This window comes from Ambystoma mexicanum, chromosome 1p (assembly GCF_040938575.1).
Source record: "Ambystoma mexicanum isolate Mex_15411 chromosome 1p, UKY_AmexF1_1, whole genome shotgun sequence".
NCBI lineage: Eukaryota > Metazoa > Chordata > Amphibia > Caudata > Ambystomatidae > Ambystoma > Ambystoma mexicanum.
Window position 1 is genome coordinate 37,473,787 of NC_090921.1, and position 20,420 is coordinate 37,494,206.

General features: G+C 51.0%; 1 pseudogene; it reads left to right on the top strand.

The window, feature by feature from the left end:
• LOC138581997 (zinc finger protein 850-like) overlaps positions 1 to 20,420 on the top strand; it is a 124,190-nt pseudogene that overhangs the window by 15,069 nt on the left and 88,701 nt on the right.

Here is a 20,420-nt window from a genome sequence, read left to right on the forward strand (position 1 = left end):
GTTACCGGGGATGTTATCACCGGCATCTGTTCCAAGGGGTTTGTGTAAGCTCTGTCCCTCAATATTGCCTTAAATGCGTCCAGTCTCTGATCCCCACTCTGGAGAAGGACCAGGACATTGAGGACCTGCTTGAAGTAATAGAGGAGAGCATGTTGGTCTCAGATCTCTCTTGTGATGGGATTAGGACCCTTACCCTGGAGATGTGTCAGTGGTCTTGGCCAGGTGGTAGTCCTTGCTCAGGCCTTGGAGTGGAGAGGCATCCCATTGGACCATCCCAAGACAGCTGCCGTTATTGTGACCGCAACTCTTTGGTTCACAGATCAAACTGGTCAAGCAGCTATAAGAGGACAGTGCCGCTACCAGTCCCGACGCTCATTCCAGGCTCCTAGAGGTTCAATGCAGGGAAGACTCCATGACATAGGAGGGATTCCGTCTATCAAGCCCAATGCCAACCCCTCTCCTGGCTCCTGGCCAGACCTCCGCCTGGCTCATGGAGCTCAGATACCCAGATAGCATCTCCAGTGGGGGACCACCTCCAGTTTTTCCTTTTAATTGTGGGGCCCTACCTGAGACATTCGGCGCAATGGGTACTCCATGAAATTGGATTCAGGGACAGTGATCACCCCCTGTGCCACGAGTACGCAGAAGACACTGCCCCTGAAGAAAGGGCTTCTTCCACATGAACGTGTGCCCGGAACAAAAGATGGAAATCATTTTTACTTCATACTGTCGCTGGTGGAGAAGGCTTTGGGAGGGGACAAGTATGTTATGTTATTACACCTTATATAGCGCATGTTCGCCCGAGGGCATCTTGGCGCTAGGAAATTACCATAACGCACCACTTCAGTCTAGAACAGGAATCTTTTAAGAAGATGCCTAAATTCCAAATGATTCCAAGTGGTTCAAAGTAGCACAGGCAGAGCATTCGTATCTTCCCAGCGGCAATGGGGAAAGCACGGCCATCTAATCAGGAGAGACAAAACCTGGGGATCACCACCAAACATGCATTAACCGAGTAGAGATTTTGACCGGGGCCGTACTGGACAAGCTTGTCCCTGCGGACAGTTGTGATAACATAGCATAACATACGTGTCCCCTCCCAAAGCCTGTCCCTGATTATAAGCCGCTCCCTGCTGATAGAAGGCCTGGTAAACAAAGAGCTTTGAATTCAATACGCCTAGCCACTGGAAGCCAGTGCAGAGAGCGAAGAACTGGCGGTGTGTGGGTGCCAGAAGGAGAATTGGTAGCAGTTCCAGCTGCTTGATTTTGCAAGACCTGAAGACGATGGATCAGTCCCACTGGTTCAGCCAGGAACGAGGCATTGCAATAATCCAGCCAGCTCAGCACAAGAGCAGACACTACTGGTAGGCACGGTGGTTGGGGTGAAAATGAAGAACCCTTGAAGGATCCTAAGATGGAAGTGGCCAGCTTTACAAACTGCCTCCACCTAAGGGGCGAGTGAAACAGACGATGACCCCCAAGTTCTTCACCACTGTCACCAGAAGAGGAAAACTACCTAGTCAGAGGGGCCAAAAAGAAGGCATCCAAAGAGTGGAAATAAGAGGAGAACCCCCCTCCAGGACCTCCATCATGTCCCCATTGAGCTTCAGCAGTTGATGTTCATCCACTCCCCCACCATCAGCAGGCCCCTACGCAAGCACGATGACACGCCACCTGGCTAAGATCAATCCGCGCCAGAATGTGCGTGTCATCCGCATTAGAGTAGCAACGCAGGCCAAGGGAGTGGGAGAGACAGACCAGAGGCTGGAAATCGATGTTGAAAAGCATAGCGGACAGGGCAGAGCCCTGAGGAACCCCACGGGAGAGTACAAAAGAAGACGAGGAAAAAGGAGGCAGGGAGAGAGTTTGCCCCCTATTAGTAAGAAAGAAAGAACACCACTCCAGGATGGGCCTGGAGAGGCCAAGCAGTACTTTCAGTTGCACTGCCCCCAGGGATTTTACAAAGGTGCTATCCCCGATGTGTCCATGTTAAACACCCAGGGCATTCCTCCTTCCTTCCTTGGACGACTGGCTGATGCAAGCCCCAACTTCATCACTTGCCTTAAGGAATATGACTATTGTGTGTTCCCTAGAGAGGTTTGGCTTAATGCTGGACTTTCAGAACTTCAATTGTTCTCCACTCAAGTGTTGGATGACTACTGCCCCGCAGGAGTTCACGGATGAACAGTGGCTTTCAAGCTTCTACTCGCCCCCCTACACAACTGATAGAGCTGCAGCGATCTCATTCATAAAGGGGAAACGTATACAGCATAAATGGTACACCGCCTTTGCCAATTATGGTAGCATAGGTCGAGGTCCAGCTATACTCTCCAAGAAAGTGTGAGCTAGCATGGAAGCACCCAAAACAACAATAGTATAAGTGCCAAATTAAAAGCAATGTCCAATCCACTCACCACTGTAGTGAGATACACAGAGAATACAGAATTTGGGAGAAACAGACATTCTAGGTGGGTAAATAGTCTTGTAGCAAAGTTCAAGAATATGTCTAAGTCTTCAAACAGGCCATACATACAACTTGGGCCAGAAAGAGAGAAGCACAAATTTATACCTTATCTTCTTTCAGTATTTGGAGAGCGGAAAAGCTGGGCTTTTGGGTGCTTTCTAGCGAGTATGGTTCAAGTTGGTGAGCTGGTTTGCTGAGATTCAATAAAGTGGTGCGGTTCAACATAGGGTAATGGTTTGTGGCACAAACAATCTTGAGACATGTGCGCAATGATCATGCCCGGTGTAGCTTGAAGCGGCTTCAACTGCAGAGATTGCCAGAGGCAGCTTCAATGGGTCTTTGCAGTAGCTCAAAGGAGTTCAGATTGATGTGAAGTTGCAGAGAGCCACGGGCAACTTTTTTTGGACCGTTGGGTGCTTAGAGAGTCCTTTTGAATTGAATTGATATTTTATTTATATTGCGCTCATATACAAGTGTTCCAGAGCGCGACACCAAGGGAGGGAAATAGGGGAGAACATAAAAACGGTAGTTCTTGAGGTACTTCCGGAACCGGAGATGGTTCTCCTCAAGTTTCAGAGTGGCTGGGAGGCTGTTCCAAAGGGAGGCCCCAGCCGAAGACAGAAATCTACCCCCAGCTTGTTTCTTGGAACAACGACTGACCCTGAGGGAGTTAGAGGAGCAAAGAGCTCGAGAGAGGAGGTATTTACGGAGGGATAGTTGAAGGTATTTTGGACCCATACCCTAGAAAGCCTTGTGGACAATGCAGATATTTTTGAATTTAATCCTTGCATCCACCGGGAGCCAGTGATGAGATTTCAGAGCTGGAGAGATACGATCCTAGGGCTTAAGGCCAAGGACAAGTCTTGCAGTTCTGTTCTGGATTAGTTGTAAAGGGTGGAGAGTAGAGCCAGGTAGATTTAGAAAGAGGCTGTTACAATAGTCCAACCTAGAGAGAACCAGAGCTTGGGAGACAGTGAGCCTTTTGTGGAAGGAGAGGAAGGGCAGAGTACCTCTGAGGCGGTGCAGTAGGAAGTTTGACTTTTAGAGACGTCAAAGATTTGGGTGGAGAAGGAAAGTGGGGAGTCAAAGAGGGTAGGAGAGCCAAGGGAGGCCAGCCAGAGAGTAAGGGGAAAGGATAGTCAAGGTGTACTGATGAGGAGGATCTCAGTCTTGTTGGCATTTAGACAAAGATCGTTGGCACACCAATCTTGAATGGTAGTTAGGCAATCAGAGATGAGGGAAGGAGAGGAGGTGGCCGAGGGCAGCCTGAAAATGAGTTGTGTCATCAGCATAGCACTGGAAATTTGAGCAGAAAATGGCAATGCAGTGGGCGAGAGTTACCAGTTTTGGTTGAAAAACCAGGGCGAGAGGTTAGAACCCTGGGGAACACCACAGGTAGAGGGGGAGATAGATGATAGGAAGGCCCCAAGTTGGACCTGGGAGTGTCGATCAGAGAGGAAAGAGGTCAGCCAGGCCAGAGCCTGGTCGGTGATCCCCAGGTTATCACGGAGACGGTTGAGCAGGGTGATATGGTTGACTGTGTCAAAGGCAGAAGAGAGATTGAGTAGGATGAGGACAGAGGGAATGTTAGAGTCAAGATTAGAGAGCAGAACTTCACGGATGTTCAGGAGAGCAGTTTCCATGCTTCTGGCAGTTCTGAAGCCAGACTGGTGGTTATTGTTAGGAAAGATTTCTTAATTGTGGGTAATTTTCCTTCCATGTGGCAACCCCTAAACTTTTTACTGTTGTTTTCACCATGATCTAGACTTTGCCAGAGAAGTGCAGCCTTCTGCTGCACTCCTCTGGGCTTTCGCTCCATTCTTATGGGGAAACTGACATGCCCTTAAGATAGTCAGTACCGGGAAACATTGTTTTCCGTAGTTCTTTTATCATGTTGCAGCTTTCGCGCAACATGGCACAAGAGGGCACCGTAAGCTAAGTTACTGCTCTCTTGGATCTCTAGTCTTCTACAGGCCTTAGATACTCTCTTTGGATTGTAAATGAACGGTGCAAGTGAATCACGGACGGGATTGGTGGCAGCGATCGTTTCTTGTGTTTTTGAGTTCCTTTTGGCGTTTAAGCGCGTTTCTCACGCTTAGCCCAAAATGGTGGCTTGGCTTCCTAAATGGCCAGACCACGAGGCTCTTTGTCCTGTCCGCTGACCGTCTTGCCCCCTTCACCTCCCCCAGGTCGAGCCGACCCGGGGCCTTCCTTGTGTGTGCCTCCAGGATGGGGGCTGGGATGTCTGGTCCCAATACACATCCTGGGCGCCAGAGAGTCTAGGGTGTCGTAAATGCCTGGGACCCCCGTGGTCCGTGATAGGTCCATGTATGGTGTGAGTGTTTTATGAGCAGATCTCCCATTGGGTCCCCTCCGTTTTGGCACGAAGGGAACCGTGGATAAGAGGGGGCTGGAAACACCACTACCATGTCGATCTCCTGAGTTCTCACGAACAAAGGAATACAGGAGCCAAGTATCCTGCAACCACGAGGCTGAACCGAGGAATCGCTGGTGACCCGCTGAAGGACTGCTCCTCTGCACTGCTGTCGCTTTGTGAAACCCTTTCTACCTCTGATTGAACGAGAAGGCCTGTACTGGTACTTCGACCCTTGGAATAGTGGGAACAACTATTCTCGGCATCTTCACCATCTCCTACACGTAAGCCTTCGGAAGTGTCTCTGGGCCATCCAGCAGACTGACCAGCCTACCCAGGAGTCTTGCTCTGTAACCACCGTCAGGTTGTCTTGTATTAAGAGTCCTTGTCACTCTCACACGATTCGTACACTTGGCATTCCCAGTTCTGAAGTGAGTAGTGTACATTGGGCTGAAATACACATGGCCGCTCCGTTGCCCTGCTGTGGTAACAAACTGTGCGGGTTCACTGCGTTTGGGACATCCTCAACTCAACTTCTGCTGCTGCGGAATCTACACGACCCCGAGCCGTCCCGTGCTCGTATCTGAACCTGCCAGCACTGAAACTGACGCGGAGAAGCCTGGGTCTGCCTGCATCGGGGACCGGTGAGTAGCATCGCTAGGAACTGGTCGCCCTCCTGCAGTAGCCCATAGCTTTTCCCCGCTGTGGCCAACAGCACGCCTTTCCGTACTCGCGCTCTGCTTCTGCCCACAGTGGAGGCTGCGCTGGAGTCGCGGAGCTCTATTCATCTTCAATTGTTCATCGAACTAAACTGCCTGATTCCCTCGAAGAGACTCCTCTTTTTGCCCGTTGGCACCAGCATGGCAGGTACTTTTGAGCACAAGGCTCCACTCTTCGTAGGGCTTGGACTTCCTTTTAGTTAGGAGCCTCTGAAGGCGGACTGGGTCTAATTATTATTCGCACTGCCTGTTTTCCTCCCCATTTAGGTGGTCTACACAGTTCGTGCATCTTACTCGTTAGACTCGTTTGTATTTGTATATATATTGTATTTGATTGAGATGTGTTGGTTTACTTGAGTTTTATTGTGATTTCTCGCTACGGTCAATGTTACAAAGGCCTTGTAATAAATGTGTCTATATTTTTAATATAACAACTGCTTGGAGTAGTTTGTAATTGTCCTTGCTTTGTGTGCTCATTGCGTGCTTTGTCACCCTCACTCCTCTTGAGACCTAGTCTTGACCGCCGCGATCGCTACCCTGATTGGTCTGGCTTGTCCAGAGGTTACCCTGTTCCAAGAAACTAGGCTGGCCTTCTGAACCTCTGCCCCTCCAGGACAGAGCTCAGAAATCCATCTTAACAAATATGGAGAGAACCCACAGAATCAGAATGAAGGTTAAGCTGAGAGATGACCAACTTTTCAAGGCGTTTACCCAAAAAGGGAGTAATGGAAATTGGACGATAGTTAGCCAGACAAGTCGGATCAGCTGTTGGTTTCTTGAGATGAGGATGCTCAAGGGAGTGCTTCAGAGGGGAGAGGAAGGATCCTGGGGCAAAGGAAAGTTTACAGAAATCTGCAAGGGCCGGATTGAGGGTATCAATGTGGTCCTTGATAGTTTTACAGGAACAGGGATGAACCTGTTTTGACGAGGCTTTTATAGATCGGACTTGTCTAGCGACCTCATTAGGGGAGAAAAGAGGAAAGGCTTGGAAAGAGGGTGGGGGTGGTGACTGGGGGTGGGTCAGTTAATCTCAACATTGTCTCCTCATCCCTCCTTCTCATCGCAATCCTCCAGTATCAGGATTTACCACAGCAGCAATAAGAAGGGATGGGTCTTTTCCCCAACAAGGTTTCTGTGATATTGTCTTTCCTGTTATTCCAAGATGATCTAAAGATGATTCAATGTAGGGGGTCTCAACCCCAGTTATATTGTTGCATTGCCACAGTGGATTGGTACTTTCCAGGCCTCCTGTAAGGGGCCAACACTGCCTCCTATAACAAGGGTCAATCCTTCCAATGCCAGCTGTCAAGAGTGCCTTCTCTGCAGGAAGTGAAGAGGGGTGGTCTCAGGAAGGAAGTAAGACCAGGCCATATTCAGGTTGTCTGGCCCCTTCTTCAGTGTGTAGGTCCATTACCAACCACTGTACTCCGCCCCCCCCTCCTCAGATAAAAGGGAGTCCAGTTATTGTCTCTGTGGTGTGACTTTCCCATTATGCCGCAGTTTCCCCTTTGAAGCTCCAGCTCGTATCTCAAGGCCAGAGGGGTTATGTCCTGGTCTCCTGGGAAAGGACACGCAGCCCATCCTCTTTTCTGAGCCTCCACTTGGGCTTCCCCAGGTACATTTATTGCCCACTGCACGCTGTATGTTGCGCTTCCGAGAGGGATTTGGTTCAGCTGGTTTGTTTGTTTTGTGTCAAGTGATTGACGGATCTGTTGAAGTTCATTGGTTTTCTCTGCAACTTGGTGTGGTCCTGTCTTTTGATGCAATTTCCCTTCTTATTGCTGCTGAGGTAAATCCTGACACTTGAGGATTGAGATGAGGAGGCAATGTCGAGATTACTTACTGGTGTTTCCATTAGTCTGAGACCTTCTCTTCCTCCTTTCAGCCCCCCACGCCCCGTCCTCTGGATTGCAGGTTTTCCTCCCATTATATCAGCAGGAGGAATGCTGGGAATGGAATGCTCTTATACCCCCTCCCCCCTTAGGTCACTTCTGTGGAGGGCATGCTTTTCATTGGAAAATTAGGCGGGCGTTGCCGGTCTTCGAAGGATATTAAAGATGACGCACTGGGTAGATCATTCTCCTGGCGTTATGAGGCTGTTCAGAGGGGAAGGACTGGAGAAGGAGAAGAAATGGATGGCAGGGAGAACACAGATTCTTGGCTGAGACCTGGAGCCGATGCTGACAATACAAATGAGAAATATGACTGACAAGGCGTGGCAAAAACACATTTCAGATCAGACAGAGAGAGGGTTGAGATGTCATGCCGCGCATAAAGAATTCATTACTGCAGAGGCTAGCTTGGGCTAGCTTAGGCTAGCTTGTAAAGCTGAAATATCAGAGGGCTGGAGCCATTGCCCTATGGTTAAGGTGAACCCAAGATTGTGGATTTAGCAAACATTCTTTTGCAAATAACTTTTCTCTCAATTGATGCATTTGCTTGATGTTTTTTAGTCCCGGGACCTCCTAATTTGGAAGGTTTGGTGAAAACGTGTACAACTGTGAAAAAGATACAACTGTTGAAATAAGTAGTGTTTTACTTTTTGCACTGGTTTTCCCATAGGGAAAATGAACCTAAACCGCTGGACTGGTTTGCTTCAAATCAGAAGCAAGTTGGGCACAAGGTGCAGCAGTTTTGCCTTTTGGTAGTTTGGTGAAAATCTGTTCATGTGAACATGTGTTCTGATGCAGTGTCCGGTGTACTTGTGAGGTGGCGTCTCAATAAACAAGCCCTTTCGTATCAAAAGGTTCCACAGTCTAAGTTTTCATGTTATTTAGTAAACCTGTCCATGAAATGTAGAGATTAAGCTGCCCTTGAAGTTTTGTGCAGTTATTATGTTTACAACATTATATATATATATATATATATATATACATATTTTCATAGAAGTGACATGGGCAGGGCCACCCCTACCCTTGCCTCTCTTTTCTTCCTCCTAGTGCTCCACTACCAAGAAGGATTCTTCCTAACCCAGTCCATTGCTTCAATCTTCCTCATCCTAATGCCCTGTTACCCCAGTGAAACTGTTTTCTAGTCCCCATTAACCTGCCTCACGCTTCCTTGTTCTGTAACCCAATTTCCATGTTTGTCCTCCTCGCCCAGTCCCCCATAACATTGCCAGAGTCTTCCATGGCTCCCTCTGCCTCATCAGACCCTATTATCCCTGCCTCCCTCTAGCACGTCCCATCGCTGCATTACCCTGCCTCCTCCAACAGCCCCCATCATGCCCGGTCGTGGCTGACTTCTTTTCTCTCTGATCGACCCTCCCAGGTTCAACTTGGCTCCTTCCTCTCCTCTCCTCTATCTCTATCTGTCACGATCCATGCCCCTGACCCCCTCAAGTATAACAGCCCCCTGGCAGCAGTGGGACTAAAACCCTTCACACTGGCCGCAAGGGCATTAAAACTCCATCAGAAACATACATGGAGTCAGTCCTGGCGCCTTTGGCGCCAGGCTCATTATCAGGAATAAAGCAATACCAGTTTTGGACCTTAATCCAACATGGAGGCCTATTACACAGCTCAGTTCTTTAGAACCAAGCCATGTGGTCTAGTGTTTTGGGTGTGGCTGGGCCTGGAACTACTTGGCCTGGAACTACTTTACCTGGGCTATTTAAACCACACCCAAACAGCAGAACACGCTTCGCGTTATTCTGCAATCCTGCAGCGTAACGCTCACCGTGTCCAGCTCCTGCTCATCTGCTTCTCCGGCGGCTCGATCCTGAAGCCCTAGATCCAGATGCCATTAATAACCTGGAAGAACAAGAACAGCATTAGCGAGCAAGAACACTTACCTGTGAAGTAACCGGTCTTGAATCCATCCTGCGCTTCGCTTACCTCACCCATCTCCGGAGTTCCCTGCAACCTGCAAAGGTAAAGAAACAAGGACAGCATTAATAACAATTCTTACCTGGGCAAGCAGTGAGTCCTGGCAGCACCCTGCGCTTCTCTTACCTCGCCCATCTCCGGGTTTCCCCACAACCTGCAAGGGAAGTAGGAACAAGGTCAGCATTAACAAAGCACTTACCTGGGTAAGCAGCGCTTCGATTGCTCATCACTCCGGAACATCACCGCAACCTCTACAAAGAAAGGAAGAGATCACAGGTTAGCAATTAACACCAATAAACAGCGCAACGCTCTGCGCATTATATCTCACCTGGAAGACAGCAAGCAGAGTCAGAGTCACAGCTGGTCTGGACCCGACATAAGGGCACACGGACCAGTGAAGCAACTAGGTCCACGGAACGCCCACACCAACCATGCGCCCCTGCAGAGAGATAAGGTGTGCAGTAACCCCAAGGGAGGGGATTTGGACCAGAGGGAGGTGGGAGTCCACCCATCACAGAACCAGTATTTTACCCCTCCATTCTCCTGTTATAGGCGATACCCAACTTTTGATACATAACCAAGCAGAGAGGGGTCCGGGATGGCACTTAGACCTCCATCCAGTATCGTGTGGCACCCCCGTGGAAACCAGGTGAGCGTACCACTATCTCTACCTCTGGTGTTCCCCAGGGGTCTAACCTCTCTCCCTGGCTGTTCAACCAATACCTGGCTCTTCTTGCCCACCGCATTGCTGAGCTCTGCCCCAACTTCCAGTGCTATGTGGATAACACTCAGCTCCTTTTCAGGCTACCCTCAGCCACCTCTTTTCCCTCTCTCATCTCTGACTGTCTGTCCGCCATCCAGGAGTGGTGTGCCGCCAATGATCTCTGCCTTAATGCCAGTAAGACTGAGATTCTCCTCTTTGGCATACCCACACTCCCTTTTCCTGTCACTCTCTGGCACGCCTCTCTTGGCCCTCTCCCTGCTCCCAACTGTGTGGCTAAAAACCTTGGGGTCATCTTCGACACCACACTCTCCTTCTCTCCTCACATCTCTGATGTCTCTAAGAAGTCACACTGCCAACTGCACCATCTCAGAGGTATTCTTCCTTTCCTCTGCTTCACCCAGAAGCTCACTGTCTCCAGAGCTATGGTTCTCTCTAGGCTGGACTATCCCTCTGAAACAGCCTCTCTGTCCCCTGAAACTTGAGGAGAACCATCTCTGGTTCTGGAAGCACCTCAAAACCTTTCTCTTTACTTCTGCCTTCTCTCCTCCTCTCCCCTGCTGATTTCCTGCCTGGAACTGAAACTGCTCTGGTTACCTGGCCAACCTCTGATCTTGGGCCCAGGTCCCTTCCTCCGCCAGTCACACACCTGCACTGCCCTCCCGGCAACCCCCGCACTGGGGACTGTTTTGCTGTATCCCTACAGCCCCACTACCAGCACTTGACACCTGATGCCTGCACTTACCATTTACCCTTGCACTTGCCACCTTTCGGCCATACTTTACTATTTATTCTATTATCCCATGTACTGCACTGTCCCCTCCCTCCCCACCCTGCACTTTACCCCTTAACCCCTCCCTTGCATTTGCGACACCTGGCCTAGTAGGATCGTTGTCCGTCCTCCCTTTGTTCCCCTCCCTTGCCTCATCGTACCTTGAAACACTTGTGTATAGGCGCATTATAAATGCCATTACATATTATATCCCCCTCATTACCCTTGTCACAGTCCCCCATGTCCCCCTTGCACAAACCCCTGTCTCAGTCACTCTTTCTAAGTTACTTCCTGTCACCTCATTGGGTGTCAGAGCAAGGCACAGAGCATGGTCAAAGGACATGCCCCAGGCAATGTAGCCACTGACCTAGCCAAAGGACATATGCAATGGTCCATGGACGCGTACTGGGCGAACTCCATGATGTGTAGCTTAGGCACACACTGATGACATTGCATATGACTTCCGCTATGACCACCGCAAAAGAAAATGGATAATGTGAAATATAGACGAAGAAACAAACCGCTTAAATTCAGCAAGTGTTGGAAGCTGCGCCACCATAACTCCAAGACGCCCTGGTTTATATATTGTGATGACCTATACAAAGGGCTGAACTAAGTATGCATGGCATAGGATTTTGCAAACGTTGGCCTTTTCCAAATCATATCAAGCAGTTTTCCATGTTGCAGAAATCTGTGGCACCTTTAGATGATGGGGTATGGCCGTAATATTACTTTTAGAGCAGCTCTTGTTATTGAAAACCTTTATTCAAAGAAATTGGTACCGCAGATTCGTTGGTGAATTTGGCACTTGATTGAAGATCTGACATGTTGTCGCGTTTACTGTGTTTTATTTTCGATCTTTTAAAACTGTTTAGGCTTCAAAATCCTCATTTGTAACTCTGATTTTAATCTGGATGGGCGAGAGGTACAAGAAGTCACTCGGTATCAAACTGTGCCTTTGTGGGAATGAGGACAAGAATTTGCATCTCTGAACTTAGGCTTTTAATCTTTAAATTGTCTAATAACCTAAAATAATAATGGATACGTCTGCTTCTTTTAACAGAAAATTGGACCATTCCTCAAAAGAAGAGTCTGCAAATAAATCCTAGAAGATGGGCTATCCAGAAGAGGGAGCGAAATGCTACGGAAGAACGACAAGGATGGGAAGCAGCACACTCGGAAAAGAGTCACATGCCCTACATATGTACTGAATGTGAGGAAAGCTTTACAGACCCGTCCAGCTTCCGAACGCATCAGAGTTTCCACACAGGACCGTATAAGTGCTTACACTGTGATAAAGGCTTCAGTCAGCAGTCCCAACTCATGGGACACCTGAGTATCCACACGGGGGAGGGCGGTATCGCCAGTATAATCTGTGGAAACGGCTTTGCTACTAGGCCCACTTCAATGAAACCCCAAAGAGCACTTATTGAAGAGCGATACTATAAATGTACTGAGTGTGAGAAAAGCTTTGCTGTCCGCTCACATTTGTGCAAACCTCAGCAGATCCATACTGGCGAGAAGCCTTTTGAGTGCCCGGAATGTGGTAAGCACTTTATTCACAGATCTGCCCTGGTACAGCATCACAGAATCCACACAGGGGATAGACCAAACCAGTGTACAGAATGTGAGAAATGTTTCACTACGAGTTTTAGTCTGCTCGCGCATCAGAGCATCCACACTGGCGTGAAACCGTATAAGTGCACAGAATGTGGAAGGAAGTTTAGGCTAAAAGTATTGCTGAGGCAACATCAGAGAACGCACACTGGTGTGAAACCATACCAGTGTATGGTCTGTGGGAAGTGCTTCACAGTGGGGACGTGCATCAGAGGATCCACTCTGGGGAGAAGCCTTACAAGTGCACAGAATGCGGCAAGCAGTTCAGAGTTAACTCACACCTAAGGAAACATTGTATGCGCCATACAGGGGAGAAACCATACCACTGTCTAGATTGTGGGAAAAGCTTTACTTCGAGCTCCAATCTATATACTCATCAAACTATCCACACTGGGGAGAAGCCATACAAGTGCACAGAATGTGGTAAGCAGTTCAGAGTTAACTCACACCTAAGGAAACATTGTATGCGCCATACAGGGAAGAAACCATACCACTGTTCAGATTGTGGGAAAGGCTTCACTTCGCGTTCCAATCTGTACACACATCAAACTATCCACACTGGGGAGAAGCCATACAAGTGCACAGAATGTGGTAAGCAGTTCAGGATGAAAATACACCTGAGCAAACACCACAGAACTCATACTGGGGTAAAGCCTTACCAGTGTATGGACTATGAGAAATGGTTCTCTCAGAGACAGCATCTGATTAACCATCAGAGGATCCATTCTGGGGAAACATCATATGGTTGCAGGGACTGTGGTATGCACTTCAGGTTGACCTCACAGTTACGGAGACACCAGCGATCCCATACAGGGGAGAGACCACACCAGTGTAAGGAAAAGCTTCAATCCGAGCTCAAATCTACACACTACTCCGAGGGGCCATTGAGGGGAGAGACCATACCAGTGTACTGAGTTTAAGGAAAAGCTTCACTCTGATCTCAAATCTGCACACTCAGCAAAGGGGGGAGGCATTCAGGGGTGAGATCATACCAGTGTACTGTGTGTGAGAAAAGCATCAGTGCAAGCTCATCTCGGCTTACTCATCAGAGGGCCCATCGAGGGGAGAGACCAGGCCAGTCAACTTAATGTGAGAAAAGCTTAGAGAGATCATCGTTTTACTCGGATCAGAAGATCCATTCAGGGAAGCAGCTTTTATGAAAAGGATCACTGAGTGGTGGTGGTGGCGATAGCCAACTTCAAGATGATTGTTTAAGCTGACGGCATCTTGCCTGGGACCCCTTACTTTACATATACTAGCGGTATACGATAAACCATCCTCAGATTACACTAGAGAGCAGCTGAATATATGCACATTGAGCTATTCTTCGGCGTAGACCCACCAACTTGCCGAGCTGACATATAATCATACGGGACCTCATCACGAGTTTGGCGGTAATGCAGCGGTTTTCCTGTCGAGCGGTATTAGCTCTAACACCAAGCCCCCCGGCGGATAGGTCACCAGATCACGAGTTTGCATGCACGTGCATAGGGAAATGGTGTTAGCGCAAATAGCGCTTGACGGGAAAAAGGCCCAAGAACCCGTAAATCCAGCGCACCGAGCGCTTCCACCATCCCGCGCTAATAGCGCCTGCAGGAAACGCATCAATGCCGGAACGGGAAACAAAGCGGCAGCCATTTTGAAAATCACAATCCGTCGGATATCACAGCCCCTGCAAGCCTTCCACCCCTGGGAAGAGTGAAATATGTCACAGGAGCGCACTAGGGGCAGCCCTGGACAGGGTCAGGAAACCAAAATTCAGTGACCAGGTGCTGGCCGTACTTGTGGAGGAGGCAGAGATCCACCATGATGAATTACAGCCGCGCAAGACAAGCGGGTAGCGTCGTGCACAGATCTGGCTGGACATCAGCCAGAGGGTGTCTGTAGTGGGACGCGTGCCCCGGGATGGGGAGGACAGTCGCAAACGCCTCAATGACTTGCGTGTCAGAGTACGCAGCATACTCTCACAGTACAGGAGTGCAAGCGGGGGCACTGGAGGAGGGCCACCACCACCACCACCCGAGCTCACACCCTGGGAGGAGAAGATGACTGCGCTAATCGACATGGGCACCATAGAGGGAGTTGGTGGAGCGCAGGCTGGCACTGGTATCCAGCCTGCAGCAAGTGAGTCCCACCCCAAATGCATGCATCTGAAAGGACCACACATGCAGACCCTGAGTGAATGAATGTGCATGAAATGTGTTTGAGGCACTGAAGACACCCATAACTGAGCCTTTGAACCTGAACCGTAGTGCCCCCTAGAATCCCCTGTACGTGCACTGCATCAATACAAGTGCCAGGGGACAGACATCCATTGCCATGGCACAGCTACGTAGAGTGTGAGTGTGCATGAATAAACCCCCAGGACCATGTGCATGGTGCATCCCCATCCCGCATGTGATGATGGCACACAGACATTTCCGTGCAGTCTTCCTCTACACTCACATATTCCGCCAATCACTACATGGGGATTGAACAAAATGCAAGTGCCATGCATAATCACTACTGCTACTGCCTACAATCCCACTTGATGCCATGAACTGCATGACACTAATGTAGGCTGCCCTGAACTCAATCCACACCCTATGTACCCTACAGGCACATGGCGATCGTCACGGGATGACAGTGACGGTGAGGAGGCCACTTCATCACAGCGCCCGAGGCAGCGTACTATGACCAGCACCACCACCCCGCAAAGGGGCAGCTCGGAAGCAAACCGATGCCAGACCTATCCCACATCACCACACCGCAGCCCAACCAGACGGCTGCAGCACCCACATGGCCGCAGGGTGTCAGCGCCTACCTCACCCCAAGCCATCATGCAGACTTCGATGCAGAGGGAGTCACCTGTGGGTCAGAGCCCAATGAGGGACAGACACCTCTGGCTGCGCCTCAGGCAGGACTGTTGCATTCCCCCAGATGCAGCGACACTGAAGGGATGGCCACACCACAGGGGAGCCCAGGGCCAGTCACACAGGGAGCACAAACCCCATGTGTGCATGTGTGTCGTGTCCGCACGCCAGAGCCAGGTGTAGACACACCATCATATGGCACCCCAGAAGACCGGTCCTCAGACCACAGCAGCCCCATCCAAGCTGCCAACATGTCCCCATGCAGCCCCCCCGCCAGCAGCGCACAGCTGCCATGCCGGTACCCGCCGCACCAGGGGTACCTTTTGTCACAGGAGCAGCTGTGATGGGACATCTGAACATAATTGAGGCCAAACAGGCAAAAGTGGAGTCCATGGCCAAAGTGCACAGCCGGCACATCAAGGCCATCAGCGGGTCCATACGGCATGGCTGCAAGTACATTGCCCGAGACAACGAACGCACATGGAGAGTGGTGGAGCAATGCACTGCAGCCATGACAGGTTTTGGCCAAAGGGTACGGGAGGTGTGCGAGGCAGTATCTGCTTAGCAGACAAGGGAATCGAACAACCTTCTCCCCCAGCATCTGCAGGTCACCGGGTCAGTCCCATCAACCTCCACTACACCCACGGAGGGATCCCTTGAGCCTTCACCTATGCACCGTTCATTGCGCCACCTGAGATCCCACACACCAGAGGGGCCAGGACATGGAAAGCGCCCGTGACCATCATAGATGGACATGGCATTGTTGTGGGTGCCCTGAGAACATGCACCTACCTGCACTGTTGTGGGGTGTTAACTGGGGGAGGGGGGATTGTGTGCTGGGTGTTCACTGGGGGGAGGGGGGATTGTGTGCTGGGTGTTCACTGGGGGGAGGGGGATTGTGTGCTGGGTGTTCACTGGGGGAGGGGGGATTGTGTGCTGGGTGTTCACTGGGGGGAGGGGGGATTGTGTGCTGGGTGTTCACTGGGGGAGGGGGATTGTGTGCTGGGTGTTCACTGGGGGGAGGAGGGATTGTGTGCTGGGTGTTCACTGGGGGAGGGGGATTGTGTGCTGGGTGTTCACTGGGGGAGGGGGGATTGTGTGCTGGGTGTTCACTGGGGGGAGGGGGATTGTGTGCTGGGTGTTCACTGGGGGAGGGGGGATTGTGTGCTGGGTGTTCACTGGGGGGAGGGGGATTGTGTGCTGGGTGTTCACTGGGGGAGGGGGGATTGTGTGCTGGGTGTTCACTGGGGGAGGGGGGTTGTGTGCTGGGTGTTAACTGGGGGGAGGGGGATTGTGTGCTGGGTGTTCACTGGGGGGAGGGGGGATTGTGTGCTGGGTGTTCACTGGGGGGAGGGGGGATTGACATTCTTTAAATAAAAAACCTTCAAAATTCATACAAAGCATGGATAGTTGTGATTGTGATTAAGTGCTCTTTAGTGTTCAAATGACATGTGCAAAATATAGCCATCACCCGTATCAAAAATAATTCACAATCAAGCCCTGCCTGGCCAACCTCCCCTCCCTCACCCAATCCCTGTGTGCACATGCAACACCTTCTGGCACATCATCATCTTCACTCCCATCCTCAGGTGGCTGCACATCAGCATCGGGGGCAGTGCCCCCTCACCCTGCTCCTGTGTGCACATGCAACACCTTCTGGCACATCATCATCTTCACTCCCATCCTCAGGTGGCTGCACATCAGCATCGGGGGCAGTGCCCCCTCACCCTGCTCCTGTGTGCACATGCAACACCTTCTGGCACATCATCATCTTCACTCCCATCCTCAGGTGGCTGCACATCAGCATCGGGGGCAGTGCCCCCTCACCCCGCTCCTGTGTGCACATGCGACACCTTCTGGCACATCATCATCTTCACTCCCATCCTCCGGTGGCTGCACATGAGCATCGGGGGCAGTGCCCCCTCACCCCGCTCCTGTGTGCACATGCGACACCTTCTGGCACATCATCATCTTCACTCCCATCCTCCGGTGGCTGCACATGAGCATCGGGGGCAGTGCCCCCTCACCCCGCTCCTGTGTGCACATGCAACACCTTCTGGCACATCATCATCTTCACTCCCATCCTCAGGTGGTTGCACATGAGCATCGGGGGCAGTGCCCCCTCACCCAATCCCTGTGTGCACATGCGACACCTTCTGGCACATCATCATCTTCACTCCCATCCTCCGGTGGCTGCACATGAGCATCGGGGGCAGTGCCCCCTCACCCCGCTCCTGTGTGCACATGCGACACCTTCTGGCACATCATCATCTTCACTCCCATCCTCAGGTGGCTGCACATCAGCATCGGGGGTAGTGACACATTCCTGCGACAGCAAATGTTGTGCAGCATGGCACATGTAAGTACAATTTTTTCAGGTGCATACAATGACCCTCCCGTGCGGTCTAGGCACCGGAAGCGTGCCTTCAGCTGTCCAAATGCCCTCTCCACGCATATGCGTGTACGTCCATGGGCAATGTTGTATGCCCGCTCCGCTGCCGTGTGCAGATGACGCACGGGGGTCATGAGCCACGTGTTCTTGGGATATCCAGAATCACCTGCAGGGGCGAGAATGCAGGTATGAGGACATGGTAGGTTCAGTGGGTGCACAAGGCTCAGTCATCAGTGACATTGGCAGCAGGATCATGTTTGTGTTGAAGAGGTCATGCTATCTCATTGCAATGTTGGCATCCACCCTTTGCCTTCCGGGACATGCATGGCGTGAGGTTGCCATGCAGCTGTGTATCTATGTATATGTAAGTTGTTATGTGCATCACACTCATGTATTACATGTGGGCTAGTTCTCATATGGTCACTTACATTGTGGGGCGTGTTGTGCTAGGGGCAGCATTGATTCAATGGACTTCTTACTACTATCAACACCCCTGTTACTCTGTCCCTTGTCACTGGAGGAGGGGACCCTTCTATCTGCTTGTGCATGCGACATGTGGTTAGGCCATGTGTCAATGGAATTCCCTTTGGCTGCTCTTGTGTTTGCTGATTGGCACTGTTGTCTACAGTTCTCCAGGCATGTGATTGGCCAATCAGGGGTCAGTGTTTCAGGGATGTACATTGTCGTTAATCAGACTAGTTTGCTGTAGTGCTTTTGTCAATGTCCCTACTTTCGTGTAACATTGGCATGGCTGTCGGGTGGCCAGGGTGGGATGTCTGTGGTGTCAAAGCTATACTGCAACACACACAGGAGGCTTTGTGGTAGTAGGGCTTCCATATGTGACTGTGCTGCCACATGTCTTTGCTATCCAGACTGGGTGTGTTCTGCTGTGTTGGACATGTCCAAGGGTTCTCGTGCGAGGTACATGCATGGGAATGCCGCAGTGCTGGTGCTGCCCATTGGCATGCAGGCATTTCACTGTGTATGTCCAGCCCCATCAGATGTAATTTAACATGCATTACGGACTACACTTGTACTCACCCAGCATCCATGTGTTTTGGTCTCAATGCCTTTCCATGTAGGCTGGCAGGGCACTGTTGCGCAGGACCATGGAGTCGTGGGTGGATCCTAGATAGCGGGCACAGCAGTGGCTGAAGGTGCGGTCAGGGCCACATGTCATCTGCACATTCGTGGAATGGTAATTTTTCCGTTTTCTGTAGGCTGCCTCCTGTGCCTGGGGTGGTACGAGTGCTGCATATGTGGCAGTCCAGGGCTGCTATGACATTCGGAACTTGGGCAATGGCATGGAATTGACCCTTCAGCTGGTTCACCTGTGCCTGTATGGCTGGCAATGCAATGTGCTCATTTACATGGAGCAGCAGTGCATCCAGCACCTGTCGCAGCACGGCACTGAAGGTGGACTGGCCCATACCATGCAGCATGGCAACGGTGTGTTGGTACCTGCCAGTCCCGAGGTACTGTAGTACCAACACGAGCTTCACAAGCGGGGGCACTGCTGTGCTGATGGCTATATGGCTGCCGATGTCATCCTGAATTGTGTCCAGCAACTGGGTGATGGTTGCCCTATCCAGCCTATACATGGTCACCAACTGGCCATCAGTCAGGGCCCAGGGTGTTGGCCTGACCCTGGGAATGGCTGGCCGCCTTGCTGGTGCTGCTCTCCTCCTCCTTCTCCTCATCCCCACCACCCCCTGCGCTCCCAGGCCCTGGCCTGGTTGGCTGGCCTCTGTAGCTCCAGGCGCAGCAGGTAGATGTCCACATCAAGGCTCCCGGCTCCAAATGGCAGCATGGTGTTTGGAAGTGTGTGTTGTGCATGGGTGGGTCCTTTGTAGGCCTCTGATTTGCATTGGTTTCACCTGGGCCCTTATTGCTGTCTCCTCCCTGCTCCTGCTGGTGTAATGGTGTTGGCGAGGGTGTGTTGTGCATGGGTGGGTCCTTTTGTAGGCCTCTGATTTGCATTGGTTTCACCTGGGCCCTTATTGCTGTCTCCTCCCTGCTCCTGCTGGTGTAATGGTGTTGGCGAGGGTGTGTTGTGCATGGGTGGGTCCTTTTGTAGGCCTCTGATTTGCATTGGTTTCACCTGGGCCCTTATTGCTGTCTCCTCCCTGCTCCTGCTGGTGTAATGGTGTTGACGAGGGTGTGTTGTGCATGGGTGGGTTCCTTTTGTAGGCCTCTAATTTGCATTGGTTTCACCTGGGCCCTTATTGCTGTCCCCTCCCTGCTCCTGCTGGTGTAATGGTGTTGGCGAGGGTGTGTTGTGCATGGGTGGGTCCTTTTGTAGGCCTCTGATTTGCATTGGTTTCACCTGGGCCCTTATTGCTGTCTCCTACCTGCTGGTGTAATGGTGTTGGGGAGGGTGTGTTGTGCATGGGCGGGTCCTTTGTAGGCCTCTGATTTGCATTGGTTTCACCTTGGCCCTTATTGCTGTCTCCTCCCTGCTCCTGCTGGTGTAATGGTGTTGGGGAGGGTGTGTTGTGCATGGGCGGGTCCTTTGTAGGCCTCTGATTTGCATTGGTTTCACCTGAGCCCTGGTTGCTGTCTCCTCCCTGCTCCTGCTGGTGTAATGGTGTTGGGGAGGGTGTGTTGTGCATGGGCGGCTCCTTTGTAGGCCTCTGATTTGCATTGGGTCCACCTGGGCGCTTATTGCTGTCTCCCCCCTGC